The sequence below is a fragment of the Bos taurus genome, chromosome 17 (genome assembly GCF_002263795.3).
Source record: "Bos taurus isolate L1 Dominette 01449 registration number 42190680 breed Hereford chromosome 17, ARS-UCD2.0, whole genome shotgun sequence".
Classification (NCBI taxonomy): domain Eukaryota; kingdom Metazoa; phylum Chordata; class Mammalia; order Artiodactyla; family Bovidae; genus Bos; species Bos taurus.
This window is the reverse complement of record NC_037344.1, coordinates 53,569,557-53,588,471: the sequence shown is the minus strand read 5'-3', so window position 1 is coordinate 53,588,471 and position 18,915 is coordinate 53,569,557.

The window sequence follows — 18,915 nt, the reverse complement described above, 5'->3', positions numbered from 1 at the left end:
ATGGCTGGATGGCATCACCGACTCGATGGACGTGAGTCTGGGTGAACTCCGGGAGATGGTGGTGGACAGGGAGGCCTGAAGTGCTGCAATTCATGGGGTCGCAAAGAGTCAGACAGGACTGAGTGACTGAACTGAACTGAACTGAACTGGAAGTCTCCAGTGCAGAATGAGCGCCCTCTAGGGGCTCTCATATGTCCGGAGCAAGTCACAGGCCTTTTTTTTTTTTTTTTGACTTCTACTAAATTAAAAATCAGAGAAATACCTAAAGAGGGTAACACAAAATGTAGAAATGTTGTTTAAATTTTTACTGAAGTATAATTCTATAGAAAAATGGAAATATCTTCGGTGTATAACCTGATAGACTTTTGCAAATTGAACACGCCATTCTTGTTATCACTGATCCTCTGGGACTGTCTCTCTTGGAAACAATGCCAAAAGTCTAAATTTAAGTCCCTTGATATATATGATGCCATTTTTTTTTTTAACTTTTGAGAGTTTATGGCAACTTTGGGAAATTAGTGGTAAACCATATGGTTTTAAAAAACAATATGTGGCTGCATTTAAATTCACATAAAAATAGCATTTTTAAAACCATAATGAAATTTAATCCTTTTACACAGGTTAACAAAACATATTACAGGAGAAACTAAACATTGTATTTAACAAGAGCAATACTTTTGAAAGTGGAACAATGAAAAAAATTCAAATATTTTACAAATGTTCACCTCTGAGTCCATTTATCACAGTAAGGGAACAAAGCTGTTAAAATACAGATGTGCTCAACTAGGCCATTTATCAGCACTATAGTAGTACTGGAAATCAATCCTAAGGTCACGACAGAAGACCATAAAAGACAAGACCCTAAATGTTTTACGGCCTCCTCAGTAAGAGGTGTTTTCCTTCCCAAAACAATATGAGGTCACTTTTGAGTGACTCTGCAGGACAGCTCTTTTATTCTCCTTTCTCTCTTTCTTTCTTAATCTCTAGAGTTATGCCATCAAAGAATTTTATTATATTTATTTTGGCCACGCCCCACCATGCGGGTTCTTAGTTCCCCATCCAGGGATCAAACCCAGGCCTCCTGCATTGGAAATGCGGAGTCAATCACTGAACCACCAGCGAAGTCCCAAAGAATTTTATAAAAATAAAAATCAATTCTTCAGTTGTACTAGACACATTCCAAGTATCCAGTAGGTACGTGTGGCAACTGGCTACCCCAGGGGACAGTGTAGATACAGGACATATCCTTTACCATAGAAAGGTCTGAACAGTGCTGTGTTCAGGGATGAGCTGTCATCTCTCGCTCTGCCCCCTCCTTGGAAAATTTCTTTTTACTGACCACAGCTCCCTATCCCTTTTTTTTTTTTTTTCAGTTGGTCAGCAAAATGCTCTGTCAGAACCTAACATAATGTCTGCAAGGATAAGCCAGTGGAAATTATGGTGTTTGAAAATAGTTGTTAGGCAAAGAAATACAGCTAATAAATCATCCCAAGGAAAAATCTGCAACCTCCCCAGCAATTAAAGAAGTGAAAGTTAAAATAAGCCTGCCATACCATTACATACTGTCTAGACTAGAAAAATGTGTAAAAAATGATGGACTGTGATATTGATAATATTGTGGGGAAAAAGACACCTTTACCTACTGCTAACCATCCTGGTGATTAGTTAAATCCTCTTGAAGAACCATCTGGAACCATGTTACAGAAACTATAAAACTATTTTCTGGCTAATTCCACTTAACTACTATTTATTTAATAGATAGCTGGTATGAGCCACAGTACTTGGTACTTTGTTGAGTTTTTAAAAAATGAAAAAAAAATAAAAAATAAAAAATAAAAAATGTACTCGTGTTTTCACAACCATCCTATGAGGTAGGTAGCATTAACCTCACTTTTTTAAATCTGCAAACGCTTAAGTTCACAAAAATTAAGGATGATACCCAGACAGAGTAAAAGAGCAAATAAGTGGCTGAGCCAAGATTCAATCTTAGATCTTTTGACCTAAGACCTGCCCAGGACACCACATTGCCTCCCATTTCTGAAAATTGCCTCCAAGGGAATGGTATTACCAAAAATATACATAATGATGTAATTTTTACAAGTATTCCAAAGGAAAAATTGGAAAATGCACATAGAAGAAAATGTAAGTTGGGCCCAGTACACAGAAGGCTCTCAATAAATGACTGATTAATTAATTTAGGTGTGGGATCTTCCCACATCAGGGATAGAAATCGTTTCTCCTGGTATTGGCAGGACGATTCTTTACCACTGAGCCATCAGGAAAGCCCACCTAAATGCTTAATCTTAAAAAAAAGCAATTCGGTGAAAAAGAGCTCTAGCCCTTTAAAAGTCAGAGGCGGGTACAAAGAGAAAGGAGGCGGGTTAAGGAGCTGACATGAGAAGCTCCTTGCCTTATTTAAATAAGCATGCGTAAAGACTCTCTTGTACCTTGTACCCTGTACCCAGCACTCGCTGCGCGTGCGCTGCCTGAACCTTGAGGAGGCTCTCGGCTCCTCCCTCCTACTTAGGTGGGCGGAGACAGTCGCGTGAGTTCTGCGGAGCTACATTCTCCCGCCCAATTAAGCAGCCCCGCCCCGACCCTTGCACATGCGTATACTTCAGCACTAGACCCGGACGTCGGTAAAAAGGTCCAGGAGTTGCGCCTGCGCTGTGTACACCTCTGCCGGAAGTAGGCGGGATCGTGTTCCAAACCAGAAAGGAGGTGGGAGAAAGCGACAAAGACTAGTGTGTTTGAATGGAAAGCTGAATTTACGGGCTGTCCCAAATGCTCGGCTGCAGAAATTTAAGAGCCAGAATGTGATCACAGGGAACTTAATAATTTTCGATTTTTTAAAGGGTTTTATTATTTTTTTCATGTATATTTAAGAAAAGTTTTAGAGGGAAAGAGGATTTTCCCTGTTTTCTTTTTCCCCAAGAATTTTTTGTTTCTCAGCCCTGCCTCTGGGATTGCGGGATCTTCCCCGACCAGGGATCGAACCCAGGTTCCCTGCAGTGGAAACAGGAAGTTCTAACCACTGGACCGCCAAGAAATCTTCCCCACCCTTCCCCACCCCACCCCCCATCAATTCTTATATTCTGAAAGACTTAAGGACTCAATAAGGACACATTTGCAGGACTTCCTTGGTGGACCAGTGACTAAGATTCCGTGCTCTCAGTGCAAGAGCCCCAGGTTCAACCCCTGGTCAGGGAACTAGAGCCTACATATCACAGCTAAGACCAGGTGCAGCCAAATAAATTTTAAAAAAGAAAAAAAGGCACATTTTAGTGCCTCCTGTGTGGCCAGGTTGAAAATGAGTGTTTAAAAAATGAAGAGCACTTATTCTCACCCACGTAAAGGTCCTAGTCAGGAATCCCAGTCAGGAAATTAATTGTCAGGAAGATATGCTGAATAGGAACCAGGAAAGAAGAAACAAATCTGCATAGAAGTAAGTGTGCTTTTGTGTCATAGAAGTTATAAATGTTTTGGAAGTCCCCAGTGTCAGTTCATCAGCTTGATTCCATAGATGTTTGTGGAAAACGTGTTTTTTTTTTATATATACGTTGTGCTGGATACTGGAGATTAAAAGATGAATATAATTCAGCCCCTGTCCTTGATGAATTCACACTCGGAAAGACAGGGTGGGCTTAAGCTATAGAAATAGCCTGGGCAAAATCTTGGAGGTAAGCATGACAGTGTAAAATGATTCCAGACACTGTCTTGATTAAAGACTAAAGTAGAAGGGAGGAAATGACATGGAAGGTTGTGTCCTTTGAACAGAGTGGGGTAGATTGGGAGTGACGAGGTCTAGATGCAAAGGCCAGGGAGGTTGGATCCAAATCCAGTGGCCAGGAACCATTGTGTTTTCATGAATTTGCTCTGTTGGCATGGGATGAGGCAGAAGGTGACTTTTTTTAAAAAAATTAAACTTTAATGTTTTTTTTTCATTTTTTAATCTTCTGGCTGAGCCAAGGCATGTGAGATCTTAGTTCCCTGATCAGGGATCCAGCCCTCGACCCTGGCGGTGGAAGCGTAGAGTCTTAACCACTGGACCACCAGGGATATCTAGAAGGTGACTTTTAGACCACAGCAATTGACTGAACAGGGAGAACTCTTTGGGACCCCATGGACTGTAGCCCGCCAGACTCCTCTGTCTATGGGATTTTCCAGACAAGAATACTGGAGTGGGTTGCCATTTCCTCCTCCAGGGGAATCTTCCTGACCAGGATTGAACCCAAATCTCCTGTGTCTCCTGCACTGCAGGCAGATTCTTTACCACTGAGCCATTGGGGAAACCCTGTCCACAAGCCAGGGAACACTACAGATGCAGGCAGGGACTTCCCTTGTGGTCCAGGAGCTAAGACTTGGAGCTCCAAATCCAGGTTTGATCCCTGGTCAGAGAGCTAGATCCTGCATACCACAACCAAGACTTCACATGCAGTAACCAAAGGTCCTGATGGAACCAGAATGGAAGATTCAGAGTGTTGCAACTAAGACGGGGCACAGCAAAAAAAAAAAAAAAAAATGCAGACAAACCAGCAGAAGGTGGGATAAGGTCATGGGACAGACCTTCCCTCAGAGCCTCCAGGAGGAACCAGCCCTGCTGACACCTTGATTTCAGACATCTAGCCTCCAAAACTGTGAGACAATCAACTTCTGTTGGGTAAGCTACCTCAGTTGGTGGTTACTTTGTGATGGCAGCAGCCCTAGCAAATGAATACAGTTCCCAGGAGGTCCTTAATAAATACTTGTTGAATAAATGGATGGCTGAATAAAGGACAATTTTTATCATCCCTGGCTCTTCAAAAGATGACAAAAGAGGTATCAAGAGAATAACTTTATCCAGCCTTTCAAGTCTGGTGAATGGTTGAAAACCAGTCCCTTGCCCCAACCTACTTCGTTTTCTATGGTGATATTTTCATTGTGTTTGATTGATACTGTCTTTGTCCTGAGCCTCAGACAGTCCTGGGCCGTGATAATAGGGGCAGGTAGAATGGGGGCTGTGGTTCCCTGGTTGACACACTACTGGTTGCTACTGAAATTCAACACCCTGCCACCCCCTGCTTTCCTCCTTGATGGCAGATCTCCAAGTATGTTAGCTTCCCTTTTGTCTAGGGAAAGTGAACCCTCTTCCCCCGAGCCAGGGGGTGAATTGGGCAAACCTTTTCTGTAAAGCTAGTTAATATTTTTTGGCTTTGGAGTCCAAACATCCTACAGATATTATATATTATATACAGATATATATGTAATATATATCTGTATATATTATATATATATATGTATACATATATGTGGGGGCTTCTCTGGTGCCTGAGATGGTAAAAAATCTGCTTGCAACTCAGGAGACCCAGGTTAGATCCATGGGTCGCGGAAATTCCCTGGAGAAGGGAATGGCAACCCATTCCAATATTCTTGCCTGGAGGATTCCATGAACATAGGAGCCTGGTGGGCTACAGCCTATCAGGTTGCAAAGAGACACAACTAAGCAACTAACACACACCTTCATACATATACATATACAGCACTTTTTAAAACATAAGCTCAGTTTATGTATTTACTTTTGGCTACGCCTTGCAGCATGTGGGATCTTAGTTCCCTGACCAGGGATGAAATCTGAGCCCCCTGGCAATGGAAGCATGGAGTCTTAACCACTGGACTGCCAGGGAATTCCCTCATTCAAGTGCTTTATAAACCTTTAATCATGTTGATCAAAATAAGCTACATGATCCAATCCCAAATGAAGAAGTAGGACATATGCTTTGCCTATGGCGTATGCAGTGCTCTGCGGATCTAGTTACAGTGAGTCCTTTACAACAAAATTTTCTCTACAACGTGCACTCTCAGATTCCCATGCTAAGGTGTGATGAAAAGAAATAACCTGAGCTACAACCCCCTGCACTGGAATTTACTGGACACTCTGAACAGCTATTACTCTGGCTCTCAGTTGCCTCATCTCTAAAATACACAGTTAAGAGCACCTACCTCTCAGGATTTTGTAAGGATTACTTGAAATACTGTTTGTGAAGGCGTAGCTGCTATCACAGGTTAACAACTGTTCCCATGGAAGGTGTGTGGAAGATGTATGAATGGTGATGTTTGCACTGTTGTCAAACAGAGCTGAGAGCTGAGAGGCGCTGAGCAGATGTTAAATTCTTTGAAGTGCTTTTTCTGGCAAGTGGCACTTGTCTCCCCATTTCAAACAGCCCAATAGCAGCTTTCATGAAAGCCCACTTAGAATCTTTTTAAGCTACCAGCCATATGAAATACACTTTTCAAAGGTATTTCAAAAAAAGCAGGAGAGTCTAAACACTTAGAGAGCGTGAACTATGTTGGCTGAGATCTAAAGTCATGAGTAACCTTGCTTCTAGCAATTAACTCCTGGCTAGGTACCAGGATAAATGTACCCAAATGCCCTTTCCAGCGTTGTTCTTCAAACCCCAAACAGGAAATGACCTGAATGTTTATCCGTGATAGCACAGGTATATCACTTGTGTACTACTTATTCCATAGAATGTCACAGCAGTGAAAATAAATTATAGTCCATGTAATACAGGTGACTCTTAAAAACATCATACTGAGCACAAGAGGCATAAAAATGAATCAGAAACAAATCATTTCACTTATAAAAGTTCCAAACTAGGAAAAACAAAAGTATGTTATGTAGGGAGGCAAAGATACGTGGGAAAACCACAAGGGAAGGTAAAGAAATTACCACAAAAAGTTAGGACTGTGGTTAGAAGTGGAACCTTCTCCTTCTGTGGAAAAGAAGGAGATTGCAATTGGAAATTAACACCCGAGAGCTGGTGATATTCTATTTCTTGACTTGGGTGGTAGTTACATGGATGTTCACCTCATAATTCTTTGTTAAACTATACAAAATGTTTTCTACTCTTTTCTTTTTAAAAAAATTTTGGCTGTGCTGGGTCTTCATTGCAGTGTGAGGCCTTCTCTAGTGGCTACAGACTTAGTTGCCCCCCCCGAATGTGGAATCTTAGTTCCGCCACCAGGGATCGAACCCATGTCCCCAGCATTGATGGTGGGTTCTTGACTGATGGACCACCAGAGAGGTCCCTGCTCCTTTCTGTATGCATATTTCACAGAAAATGAAATTTCCTTTCCTTCCTTCCTCCTTTCCTTCTTTTGAAAAAATTTCCCCCAATAAAAAGCAGGAAAGAATTAAGCATATATGTACCTTGATGCTTTCGTATTTTCCATTCCATATTTGAGGTCTGTTACCCTTATGGTGGTGCAGCGGGGGCAGGCATCAGATTCCTTCAACGGAGAAATGAGATATAGAGGTTTTCTTAATCGTAACAAAATTCTACTAGGCATAAATAATTTGAAGTCTTGTGCTATGAATTGGCTATTGCCTTCCTTTTGAAGATCTTTGAATATCTTTCGTGTGATGTAATATTTAACACTATGTATACCGCATATGAATAGGACCCCTATCTAGCTTTGCTCATTATTGTCACCCCAGTACCTAGCATGGTGTTTGATATACAGTGGGTATGCACAAATTTAGACTTTGGGCTTCCACTGCAGGGGGCATGGGTTTTGATCTAAGATCCCTCATGCCGCAAGGTGTGGCCAAACAAACAAACAAACAACCCTTTCTAATAAAATATATGTTATTTGTGACAAATTAATTCAGGTGTGTCACCTGCCATAAAATTCACTCTTTATAAAATTCAGTGATTTGTAATGTGTCCAGAACATTTTCATCACTCCAAAAAACCTTGTCCCCATTAGCAGTCCATCTCTCTTTCCTCTACCCCTCTTCCCTGGAAACCACTAACCTAATTTCTGTTGCTGTGGATTTGCCTATTCTGGACATTTCATATAAATGGAATCACATGGTTGTGGCATTTTGTACTGACTCCTTTCATTCCATTTTATGGCTGAATAATATTCCGTTGTATAGCATATCACATTTTATTATTTTTTATTCATTTGGCTGCACTGGGTCTTAGTTGCAGCCCCCAGGATATTTGCTCTTCATTGCGGCATGCAGGATCTTTAGTTGCTGCACGTGGGATCTAGTTCCCTGACCAAGACTAGAACCCCAGCCCCCTGCATTGGTATGATGAAGTCTTAGCCCCTGGTCCGCCGGGGAAGTCCTCCTTATTCATTTTTATTGTTATTGTTGTTGAAAACATCTTATTCTTGACCTGGATCTTATGCAGATTCTCTTTATGATTATTATTTAAACCATACATATACATTTTATGCACGTTTCTGTATATGTCATATGTCACAATAAAAACGTAATGTAGTCTCATTGTTGAAACTGTGGAAAGCAAAAGTTTGTTTCATTAAAGAACAACGCTGACATATTTCTACCACCCCAGCTCTGTGAGTAGTAGTTTTCCAGGCGGAAGAGAAAAAGACTGAATAAATCTTTGCTGATTTTTGCCTTTTGTTGGAAGAAAAAGAAATTCTGAAACATTGTCAGCAGGTGGCGCAATTAAATAAGATTTAATCTTCCTGGCTCAATGGCAAGCCAAAAGGGAAAACAAAAAGTAGCCAACACTTGCCCTGATGATGGGAAAATATTCTGGTGAATTTCCCACTACCTTCAATCTTCCTCCAATATCCACCATTACACAAAAGAACCTGGTAAATATGGTTTCACTGGGGGACTGTCAGACTTAATTCTTCAAATACGTCAAAGACAGTGGGTGTTTTCTTCCTGTTGCTTGATGAAGGGCCCTCAAAATAACAGACTTGGCTGGGCCCCAGGATGTAGGGCTTTCTGTGTCTGCAACAAATGAAGACAGCCAAGATGTCTAATAATAAATACACATCTCAAATATTCTTAGATGGCTTTTGAGGTGAATTAGGAAGTGTTTCAGCCCTGGGATTTCTTTGGAAGGAATGATACTAAAGCTGAAACTCCAATACTTTGGCCACCTCATGCGAAGAGTTGACTCATTGGAAAAGACTCTGATGCTGGGAGGGATTGGGGGTGGGAGGAGAAGGGGACGACAGAGGATGAGATGGCTGGATGGCATCACTGACTCGATGGACGTGAGTCTGAGTGAATTCCGGGAGTTGGTGATGGACAGGGAGGCCTGGTGTGCTGCGATTCATGGGGTCGCAAAGAGTCGGACACGACTGAGCGACTGAACTGAACTGAGGAAGTGTTCGGTTTCTAAATCTTTACCAAGCACTTCCTTCCACACCCATCTTGTTAGTAATAGCCTTTGGAGTTTCTGTACAAAAAAAAAAAAAAGACATTTTAATCTGGACATCAAGTCAGAGAAAGAAATTAACGTGCTCATCATCTCTCTCATTAAGATAAACTTATTGGTCCAGTGGTTAAGACTCTGAACTCCCAATGCAGGGCATCTGGGTTCCACCCCTGGTCAGGGAACTAGATCCCACATGTCATAAATAAGACCTGGTGGAGCCAAATAAGTAAATCAATAAAGAGAATATTTCTAAAAATGACACACTTATTGGGACTTCCATACTGGTCTGGTGGTTAGGACTCTGCACTTCCAATGCAGGGGATGTGGGTTCCACCCCTGGTTGGGGACCTAGGATCCCATGTGCTGTGCGGTGCAGCCAAAAAAAAAAAAAGTGCAAAATCACTTATTTGGGGTAAGGTTGGCTTCAAGATGGGAGAGGATAGGTGGTGGAGATGGGAGATTGGTTACATATGAGGAGAAATGATCGAAAAAGTAAATATACTAAAAATGACAGGAGATAGATTTCCCACTGTTGGTGAGGGGAATAGCAGATCTGGAAAAGAGAAAAACTGGAATGAACCCTGTAGACTAGAAGTGGATATTGGTGTGGAGTCATGGGGTTCAATACTTGCTGCTGCTTCTTGGTCACTTCAGTCGTGTCCCACTCTCTGCGACCCTATGGACCATAACCCACCAGGATCGTCTGTCTATGGAATTCTCCAGGCAAGAATACTGGAGTAGTGAGTTGCCATGCCCTCCTCCAGGGGATCTCCCAACCCAGGGATCAAACCTGGGCCTCTGCATTGCTGGTAGATTCTTTACCACTGAGCCACCAGGGAAGCCCTTTCAATACTTATAGAGTTAAAATTTATAAGTGCAGTCAGTCCCCAGATCTGTCAGCTGAGAGAGGAGAGTAGTGACATTCCATAGTGATGAACACATATCTAGTACCCAGAACTTGGCTTCTAGGGAATTTCCTGGAGGTCCAGTGGTTAGGATTCCATCCTTTCACTGCAAAAGGCCTGTGTTCAATCCCTGGTTGGGGAACTAAGATCCCTGAGTGGGGCACAGTGCAGCCTAAAAGTAAAAATAAAATGTAAAGACAACTCTTCTACTTGTCTTGAGGATCCCATTCCTTCTTTTAAAAATATAAACAAAGGATTAGAATAGGCATTTCTCTGAAAGAAGATATGCCTGCCAATGGAAATGAGCACATGAAAACACACTCAACATTCTTAGCCATTCAGTTCAGTTCAGTTCAGTTCAGTCATTCAGTCGTTTCCGACTCTTTGCGACCTCATGAATCGCAGCACACCAGGCCTCCTTATCCATCACTAACTCCCAGAGTTCACCCAAACACATGTCCATCGAGTCAGTCATGCCATCCAGCCATCTCATCCTCTGTCGTCCCCTTCTCCTCCCGCCTTTAATCTTTCCCAGCATCAGGGTCTCTTCCAATGAGTTAGTTCTTTGCATCAGGTGGCCAGAGTAGTGGAGTTTCAGCTTCAGCATCATTCCTTCCAATGAATATTCAGGACTGATTTCCTTTAGGATGGACTGATTGGATCTCCTTGCAGTCCGAGGGACTCTCAAGAGTCTTCTCCAACACCACAGTTCAAAAGCATCAATTTTTAGGCACTCAGTTTTCTTCACAGTCCAACTCTCACATCCATACATGACCACTGGAAAAACCATAGGCTTGACTGGACGGACCTTTGTTGGCAAAGTAATGTCTCTGCTTTTTAATATGCTATTAGGTAAATGCAAAATTAAAGCCACAGTGAGATACACTTCACACAAAATCATAAGGATGGCTAAAATGAAAAACACAGACTCTTAACAACTGTGGACCAGGATGTGGAGAAATCCAAACCCTAATACTTTGCTTGGAGAAAGACATGGCAACCCACTCCAATATTCTTGCCTGGAAAATCCCATGGACAGAAGAGGCTGGTGGGCTACATAGCCCATAGAGTCACAAAGAGTCAGACATGCCTGAATGACTAAAAAACAAATACTTTGCTGGTGAGGCTGTAAAATGCAGCCACTGGGGAAAAGAGTTTGTTGCTTCCTCAAAATATTAAACAAAGTAACTATCTGACCCAGCCATTCCACTCCTAAGTGGAATACAAAGAGAAAACAGTGCTGCTGCTGCTAAGTCACTTCAGTCGTGTCCGACTCTGTGTGACCCCATAGACGGCAGCCCACCAGGCTCCCCGGTCCCTGGGATTCTCCAAGCAAGAACACTGGAGTGGGTTGCCATTTCCTTCTCCAATGCATGAAAGTGAAAAGTCAAAGTGAAGTCACTCAGTCGTGGCCGACTCTTAGCGACCCCATGGACTGCAGCCTTCCAGGCTCCTCGGTCCATGGGATTTTCCAGGCAAGAGTACTGGAGTGGGGTGCCATTGCCTTCTCCGAAAGAAAACAGTAAGTCCACACAAAACCTTGTGCAGGAATGTTTATAGGAGCATTATTCATAATAATCAAAAAGTAGGGGAAAAATCAAATTTCCATCAACAGGTGAATTGACACGCAAAATGTGTAATTCCAGTCTGAACTGCAGATGGTGACTGCAGCCATGAAATTAAAAGATGCTTGCTCCTTGGAAGAAAAGTTATGACCAACCTAGACAGCATATTAAAAAAGCAGAGGCATTACTTTGCCAACAAAGGTCTGTCTAGTCAAAGCTATGGTTTTTCCAGTGGTCATGTATAGATGTGAGAGTTGGACTATAAAGAAAGCTGAGTGCCTAAGAATTTATGCTTTTGAACTGTGGTGTTGGAGAAGACTCTTGAGAGTCCCTTGGACTGCAAGGAGATCCAACCAGTCCATCCTAAAGGAGATCGGTCCTGGGTGTTCATTGGAAAGACTGATGCTGAAGCTGAAACTCCAGTACTTTGGCCACCTCATGCGAAGAGTTGACTCATTGGAAAAGACTCTGATGCTGGGAGGGATTAGGGGCAGGAGGAGAAGGGGACGACAGAGGATGAGATGGTTGGATGGCATCACTGATTCAATGGACATGAGTTTGAGTAAACTCTGGGAGTTGGTTATGGACAGGGAGGCCTGGTGTGCTGTGGTCCATGGGGTCGCAAAGAGTTGGACACGACTGAGCAACTGAACTGAACTGCACTGAGTCTGAACTAAAGGATTTATTTCTTTTTTAAAGTATTTATTTATTTTATTGTTATTTGGCTGTGTCGGATCTTAGTTGCCTCTTGTGGGATCTTTCGTTAAAAGCTCGTGGACTCTCTAGTTGTGGTGCTTGGGCTTCAGTGTTACTGAAGCACATGGATTTAGCTGCTCGTCAGTATGTGGGATCTTTGTTCAATCACCAGGGATCAAACCCGGGTTTCCTGAATTGGTAGGTGGATTCTTAACCACCAGACCACTAGGTAAGTCCCTTGAGCTGAAGGCTTTAGAACCAAGAGAACTGATAAGGTGTAAATCCTAGTCCCAGGGCAGGAGACTTAATGGATCAGGCAGAGGGAGAGAGAATGCTGTCTTCCCCTACCTTTTTGTTCTATTTAGACCTTCAGTGGATTGGCTGGGGCTCTTATATTGGGGAAGACAATCTGCTTTACTCAGTTTACTGATCCAAATAATCTCTTCTGGAGAGACCTTCGCAGACACACCCAAATGATGTTTAGCTGGATATCAGCCTATCTGGCTCAGTCAGTTGACACATAAAATTAATCATCATGACAGCTCAATAAAACTATTATTACTAAAAATATATAGTTTACTCTTCAAAACTGTCAAGACCATGAAAAAACAAGGAGAGACTGAGATACTATCACAGACCAGGAGACCATAGAGACATGATACTTAAATGTAGTGTCAGATTGAATTGCAGAACAGAAAATGGACATCAGTGGAAAGACTGATAAAACCTGAATAAATTTTGGAATTTAGTTCATAGTCATATACCTACGTTCATTTCTTCGTTTTGATAAAGATGTCATGGTTATGTAAATTGTCAACATAAGGGGAAAAGGAGTGAAGAAGAGTAAATGGAAATTTTCTTTGCAGCTCTGTTGGTATATCTTAGTTCAGTTTAGTCGCTCAGTCGTGTCTGACTCTTCTCGACCCCATGAATTGCAGCACGCCAGGCCTCCCTGTCCATCACCAACTCCCAGAGTTCACTCAGACTCACGTCCATTGAGTCAGTGATGCCATCCAGCCATCTCATCCTCTGGTGTCCCCTTCTCCTCCTGCCACCAATCCCTCCCAGCATCAGAGTCTTTTCCAATGAGTCAACTCTTCGCATGAGGTGGCCAAAGTATTGGAGTTTCAACTTCAGCATCATTCCCTCCAAAGAAATCCCAGGGCTGATCTCCTTCAGAATGGACTGGTTGGATCTCCTTGCAGTCCAAGGGACTCTCAAGAGTCTTCTCCAACGCCACAGTTCAAAAGCATCAATTCTTCGGTGCTCAGCCTTCTTCACAGTCCAACTCTCACATCCATACATGACCACAGGAAAAACCATAGCCTTGACTAGACGGACCTTTGTTGGCAAAGTAATGTCTCTGCTTTTGAATATGCTATCTAGCTTGGTCATAACTTTCCTTCCAAGGAGTAAGCGTCTTTTAATTTCATGGCTGCAGTCACCATCTGCAATGATTTTGGAGCCCCAAAAAATAAAGTCTGACATTGTTTCCACTGTTTCCCCATCTATTTCCCATGAAGTGATGGGACCGGATGCCATGATCTTCGTTTTCTGAATGTTGAGCTTTAGGCCAACTTTTTCACTCTCCACTTTCACTTTCATCAAGAGGCTTTTTAGTTCCTCTTCACTTTCTGCCATAAGGGTGGTGTCATCTGCATATCTGAGGTTATTGATATTTCTCCTGGCAATCTTGATTCCAGCTTGTATTTCCTCCAGTCCATCATTTCTCATGATGTACTCTGCATATAAGTTAAACAATCAGGGTGATAATATACAGCCTTGACATACTCCTTTTCCTATTTGGCACCAGTCTGTTGTTCCATGTCCAGTTCTAACTGTTGCTTCCTGACCTGCATACAGGTTTCTCAAGAGGCAGGTCAGGTGGTCTGGTATTCCCATCTCTTTCAGAATTTTCCATAATTTATTGTGATGCACACAGTCAAAGGCTTTGGCATAGTCAATAAAGCAGAAATAGATGTTTTTCTGGAACTCTCTTGCTTTTTCCATGATCTAGCGGTTGTTGGCAATTTGATCTCTGGTTCCTCTGCGTTTTCTGAATCCAGCTTGAACATCAGGAAGTTCGTGGTTCACGTATTGCTGAAGCCTGGCTTGGAGAATTTTGAGCATTACTTTACTAGCGTGTGAGATGAGTGCAATTGTGCGGTAGTTTGAGCATTCTTTGGCATTGCCTTTCTTTGGGATTGGAATGAAAACGGACCTTTTCCAGTCCTGTAGCCACTGCTGAGTTTTCCAAATTTGCTGGCATATTGAGTGCAGCACTTTCACAGCATCATCTTTCAGGATTTGAACTAGCTCAACTGGAATTCCATCACCTCCACTAGCTTTGTTTGTAGTGATGCTTTCTAAGGCCCACTTGACTTCACATTCCAGGATGTCTGGCTCTAGGTCAGTGATCACACCATCGTGATTATCTGGGTCGTGAAGATCTTTTTTGTATAGTTCTTCTGTGTATTCTTGCCACCTCTTCTTAATATCTTCTGCTTCTGTTAGGTCCATACCATTCCTGTCCTTTATTGATCCCATCTTTGCATGAAATGTCCCCTTGTTATCTCTAATTTTCTTGAAGAGATCTCTAGTCTTTCCCATTCTATTGTTTTCCTCTATTTCTTTGCAATGATCGCTGAGGAAGGCTTTCTTATCTCTTCTTGCTATTCTTTGGAACTCTGCATTCAGATGCTTATATCTTTCCTTTTCTCCTTTGCTTTTTGCTTCTCTTCTTTTCACAGTTATTTGTAAGGCCTCCCCAGACAGCCATTTTGCTTTTTTGCATTTCTTTTCCATGGGGATGGTCTTGATCCCTGTCTCCTGTACAATGTCATGAACCTCATTCCATAGTTCATCAGGCACTCTATCCATCAGATCTAGGCCTTTAAATCTATTTCTTACTTCCATTGTATAATCATAAAGGATTTGATTTAGGTCATACCTGAATGGTCTAGTGGTTTTCCCTACTTTCTTCCATTTCAGTCTGAATTTGGCAATAAGGAGTTCATGATCTGAGCCACAGTCAGCTCCTGGTCTTGCTTTTGTTGATTGTATAGAGCTTCTCCATCTTTGGCTGCAAAGAATATAATCAATCTGATTTTGGTGTTGACCATCTGGTGATGTCCATGTGTAGAGTCTTCTCTTGTGTTGTTGGAGGAGGGTATTTGTTATGACCAGTGCATTTTCTTGGCAAAACTCTATTAGTCTTTGCCCTGCTTCATTCCGTATTCCAAGGTCAAATTTGCCTGTTACTCCAGGTGTTTCTTGACTTCCTACTTTTGCATTCCAGTCCCCTATAATGAAAAGGACATCTTTTTTGGGTGTTAGTTCTAAAAGGTCTTATAGGTCTTCATAGAACCGTTCAACTTCAGCTTCTTCTAAAGTATCCCCCAATTTTTTTTTTTTGGCTGCACCTCAAGGCATGTGATCTTTAGCTCTCCTGCCAAGGATGGAACATGTGCCCTCTGCAGTGGAAGCGCAGAGTCTTAACCACGGGACCACCAGGGAAGTCCTGTTAGTTTTTTAAGACCCAGCTTTATAAAGTTAGTGCTTTCGGGTACTTACATATCAGGCACTTCATCTACATATTACATTTAGTCCTCACAACAATCCTATGAGAGCAAACTTCAGTTTACAGAGAAGGCCAGTTATGTACTCGGGGTCACCTATCTGGCAAATGGCAAGAGATTTGAACTCAGGTTGACTAGTAAACCACACAGCCCCAGCCAGCCAGGACTTTACAGTCCCAGATAGGCCCAGAAATGCAAATAACTGAATAAAGACATAAACGGCATTTTGCTACCTGGATAGAAAATATTAAACAAATGAATTTTAATAGATAATACTGCTTACATTATAAACCCATGAACATAAAGATAGGGATGTAAAATTTCTATCAAATACCTGAACATTTCAGGAAGAAAAGATGCCATCAGTTTTTATTATGGACTATTTCTGTTATACTAAATTCACCCAGTCTTTTTTAGCATACATGAATGATCATATAACTTCAATCAGTATATACACAGTATTTTGGGGCACAACTTTCTTACTTCACATGATTTAATATACCTGTTTAAAGGTATTCATTTAGTTCCAATAGCGATTTTTAACAGCCATGTAATATTATATGAAATAGAAAGACTATATCTTTTTTGTTTTGTTTTTGCACTTTTTAATTTTTTTGTGGCACTGCCTGCCTTGTGGGATCTTCATTCCCCAAACAGGAATTGGACCCCAGCCACCACAGTGAAAGTACTCAGTCCTAACCACTGCAAACTATAGCTTACTTAACCATTTCCCTGTTGTGGGGCACTTGGGATGCTTCCAGTGTGTGACTGATTTGAAAAATGCTGCTATAACCATCTTTGCACAAATTGCTTGTTACAATTTCAGGGACTATTTTCAGCAAGGGCATTTGTGGGAAGCAGATGAAGGAAAAGTCCCTAGAATTTTCACTTCTCATTGGGCAGCTGCTATTTCTGTAGAATAGGCTCTTGGCATCCTGCAATGCGTAAGTAACACCACCACCAGTAGCTGGATGATTCGGGGATAGTCTTTTCACCTCTATGCACCTTGGTCTCTTGCTATTGCAAGTGTGGTCCTTGGACCAGTAGTATTGGCTGGGAGCTTGTAGAATTACAGAATCTTGGGTCCTTCCTCAGTTCAGGTCAGTTCAGTCGCTCAGTCGTGTCCGACTCTTTGCAACCCCATGAATTGCAGCATGCCAGGCCTCCCTGTCCGTCACCAACTCCCGGAGTTCACCCAGACCCACGTCCATCGAGTCGGTGATGCCATCCAGCCATCTCATCCTCTGGCATCCCCTTCTCCTCCTGCCACCAATCCCTCCCAGCATCAGAGTCTTTTCCAATGAGTCAACTCTTCGCATAAGGTGGCCAAAGTACTGGAGTTTTAGCTTTAGCATCATTCCTTCCAAAGAAATCCCAGGGCTGATCTCCTTCAGAATGGACTGGTTGGATCTCCTTGCAGTCCAAGGGACTCTCAAGAGTCTTCTCCAACGCCACAGTTCAAAAGCATCAATTCTTCGGTGCTCAGCCTTCTTCACAGTCCAACTCTCACATCCATACATGACCACAGGAAAAACCATAGCCTTGACTAAACGGACCTTTGTTGGCAAAGTAATGTCTCTGCTTTTGAATATGCTATCTAGGTTGGTCATAACTTTCCTTCCAAGGAGTAAGTGTCTTTTAATTTCATGGCTGCAGTCACCATCTGCAGTGATTTTGGAGCCCCAAAAAATAAAGTCTGACACTGTTTCCACTGTTTCCCCGTCTATTTCCCATGAAGTGATGGGACCAGATGCCATGATCTTTGTTTTCTGAATGTTGAGCTTTAGGCCAACTTTTTCACTCTCCACTTTTACTTTCATCAAGAGGCTTTTTAGTTCCTCTTCACTTTCTGCCATAAGGGTGGTGTCATCTGCATATCTGAGGTTATTGATATTTTTCCCAGCAATCTTGATTCCAGCTTGTGCTTCTTCCAGTCCAGCGTTTCTCATGATGTACTCTGCACTTTTCAGTCCAATCCCAAAGAAAGGCAATGCCAAAGAATGCTCAAACTACCGCACAATTGCACTCATCTCACACGCTAGTAAAGTAATGCTCAAAATCCTCCAAGCCAGGCTTCAGCAATACGTGAACCATGAACTTCCTGATGTTCAAGCTGGTTTTAGAAAAGGCAAAGGAACCAGAGATCAAATTGTCAACATCCTCTGGATCATGGAAAAAGCAAGAGAGTTCTGGGAAAACATCTATTTCTGCTTTATTGACTATGCCAAAGCCTTTGACTGTGTGCATCACAATAAACTGTGGAAAATTCTGAAGGAGATGGGAATACCAGACCACTTGATCTGCCTCTTGAGAAATTTGTATGCAGGTCAGGAAGCAACAACAGTTAGAACTGGACATGGAACAACAGACTGGTTCCAAATAGGAAAAGGAGTACGTCAAGGCTATATATTGTCACCCTGCTTATTTAACTTATATGCAGAGTACATCATGAGAGGGCAATGAACAAATAGAAGATATTTCCCCCTGGTGATGTGGGGAAGAAGTGGGGAGGATACTCTTGCAACACAGATACAACACAGGATACTCTTGCAACTGTTTTCATCTATCATGCTCAAAGTTCTTAAGAAGAGGCAGATCCAGCCCCAGGAAGCTGATGAGTGAGTTTGAAAGCTCTTTGGGCAGAAACTGGGACAGGGGGTTGGGGGCGGGGTGGGAGGTTGGCGATGGTGGGGACAGCCAGGTAAGATCTGATACTTCTGGTACCTAAGGGGCTACACTGATGGGGTGAACAGCCTGCGCCATCTACAGAGGGGCTTATGAATAATCATTTGGAGTCCTGACCCCATGGAGAACAGTTCCTAAGATTTGCAACCTGACCATGGCCAGCAAGTGGACAAGGTGTACTTGCCCAACTCTACCTGGGGTGGGCAGGGCCAGCCTCTTCCACCCAGAACTGAATGACTGCAAGCATAGGTAAAGCGGGATCTTCTTCCAAATTCCTCTGCTTGTTGTCATTGTT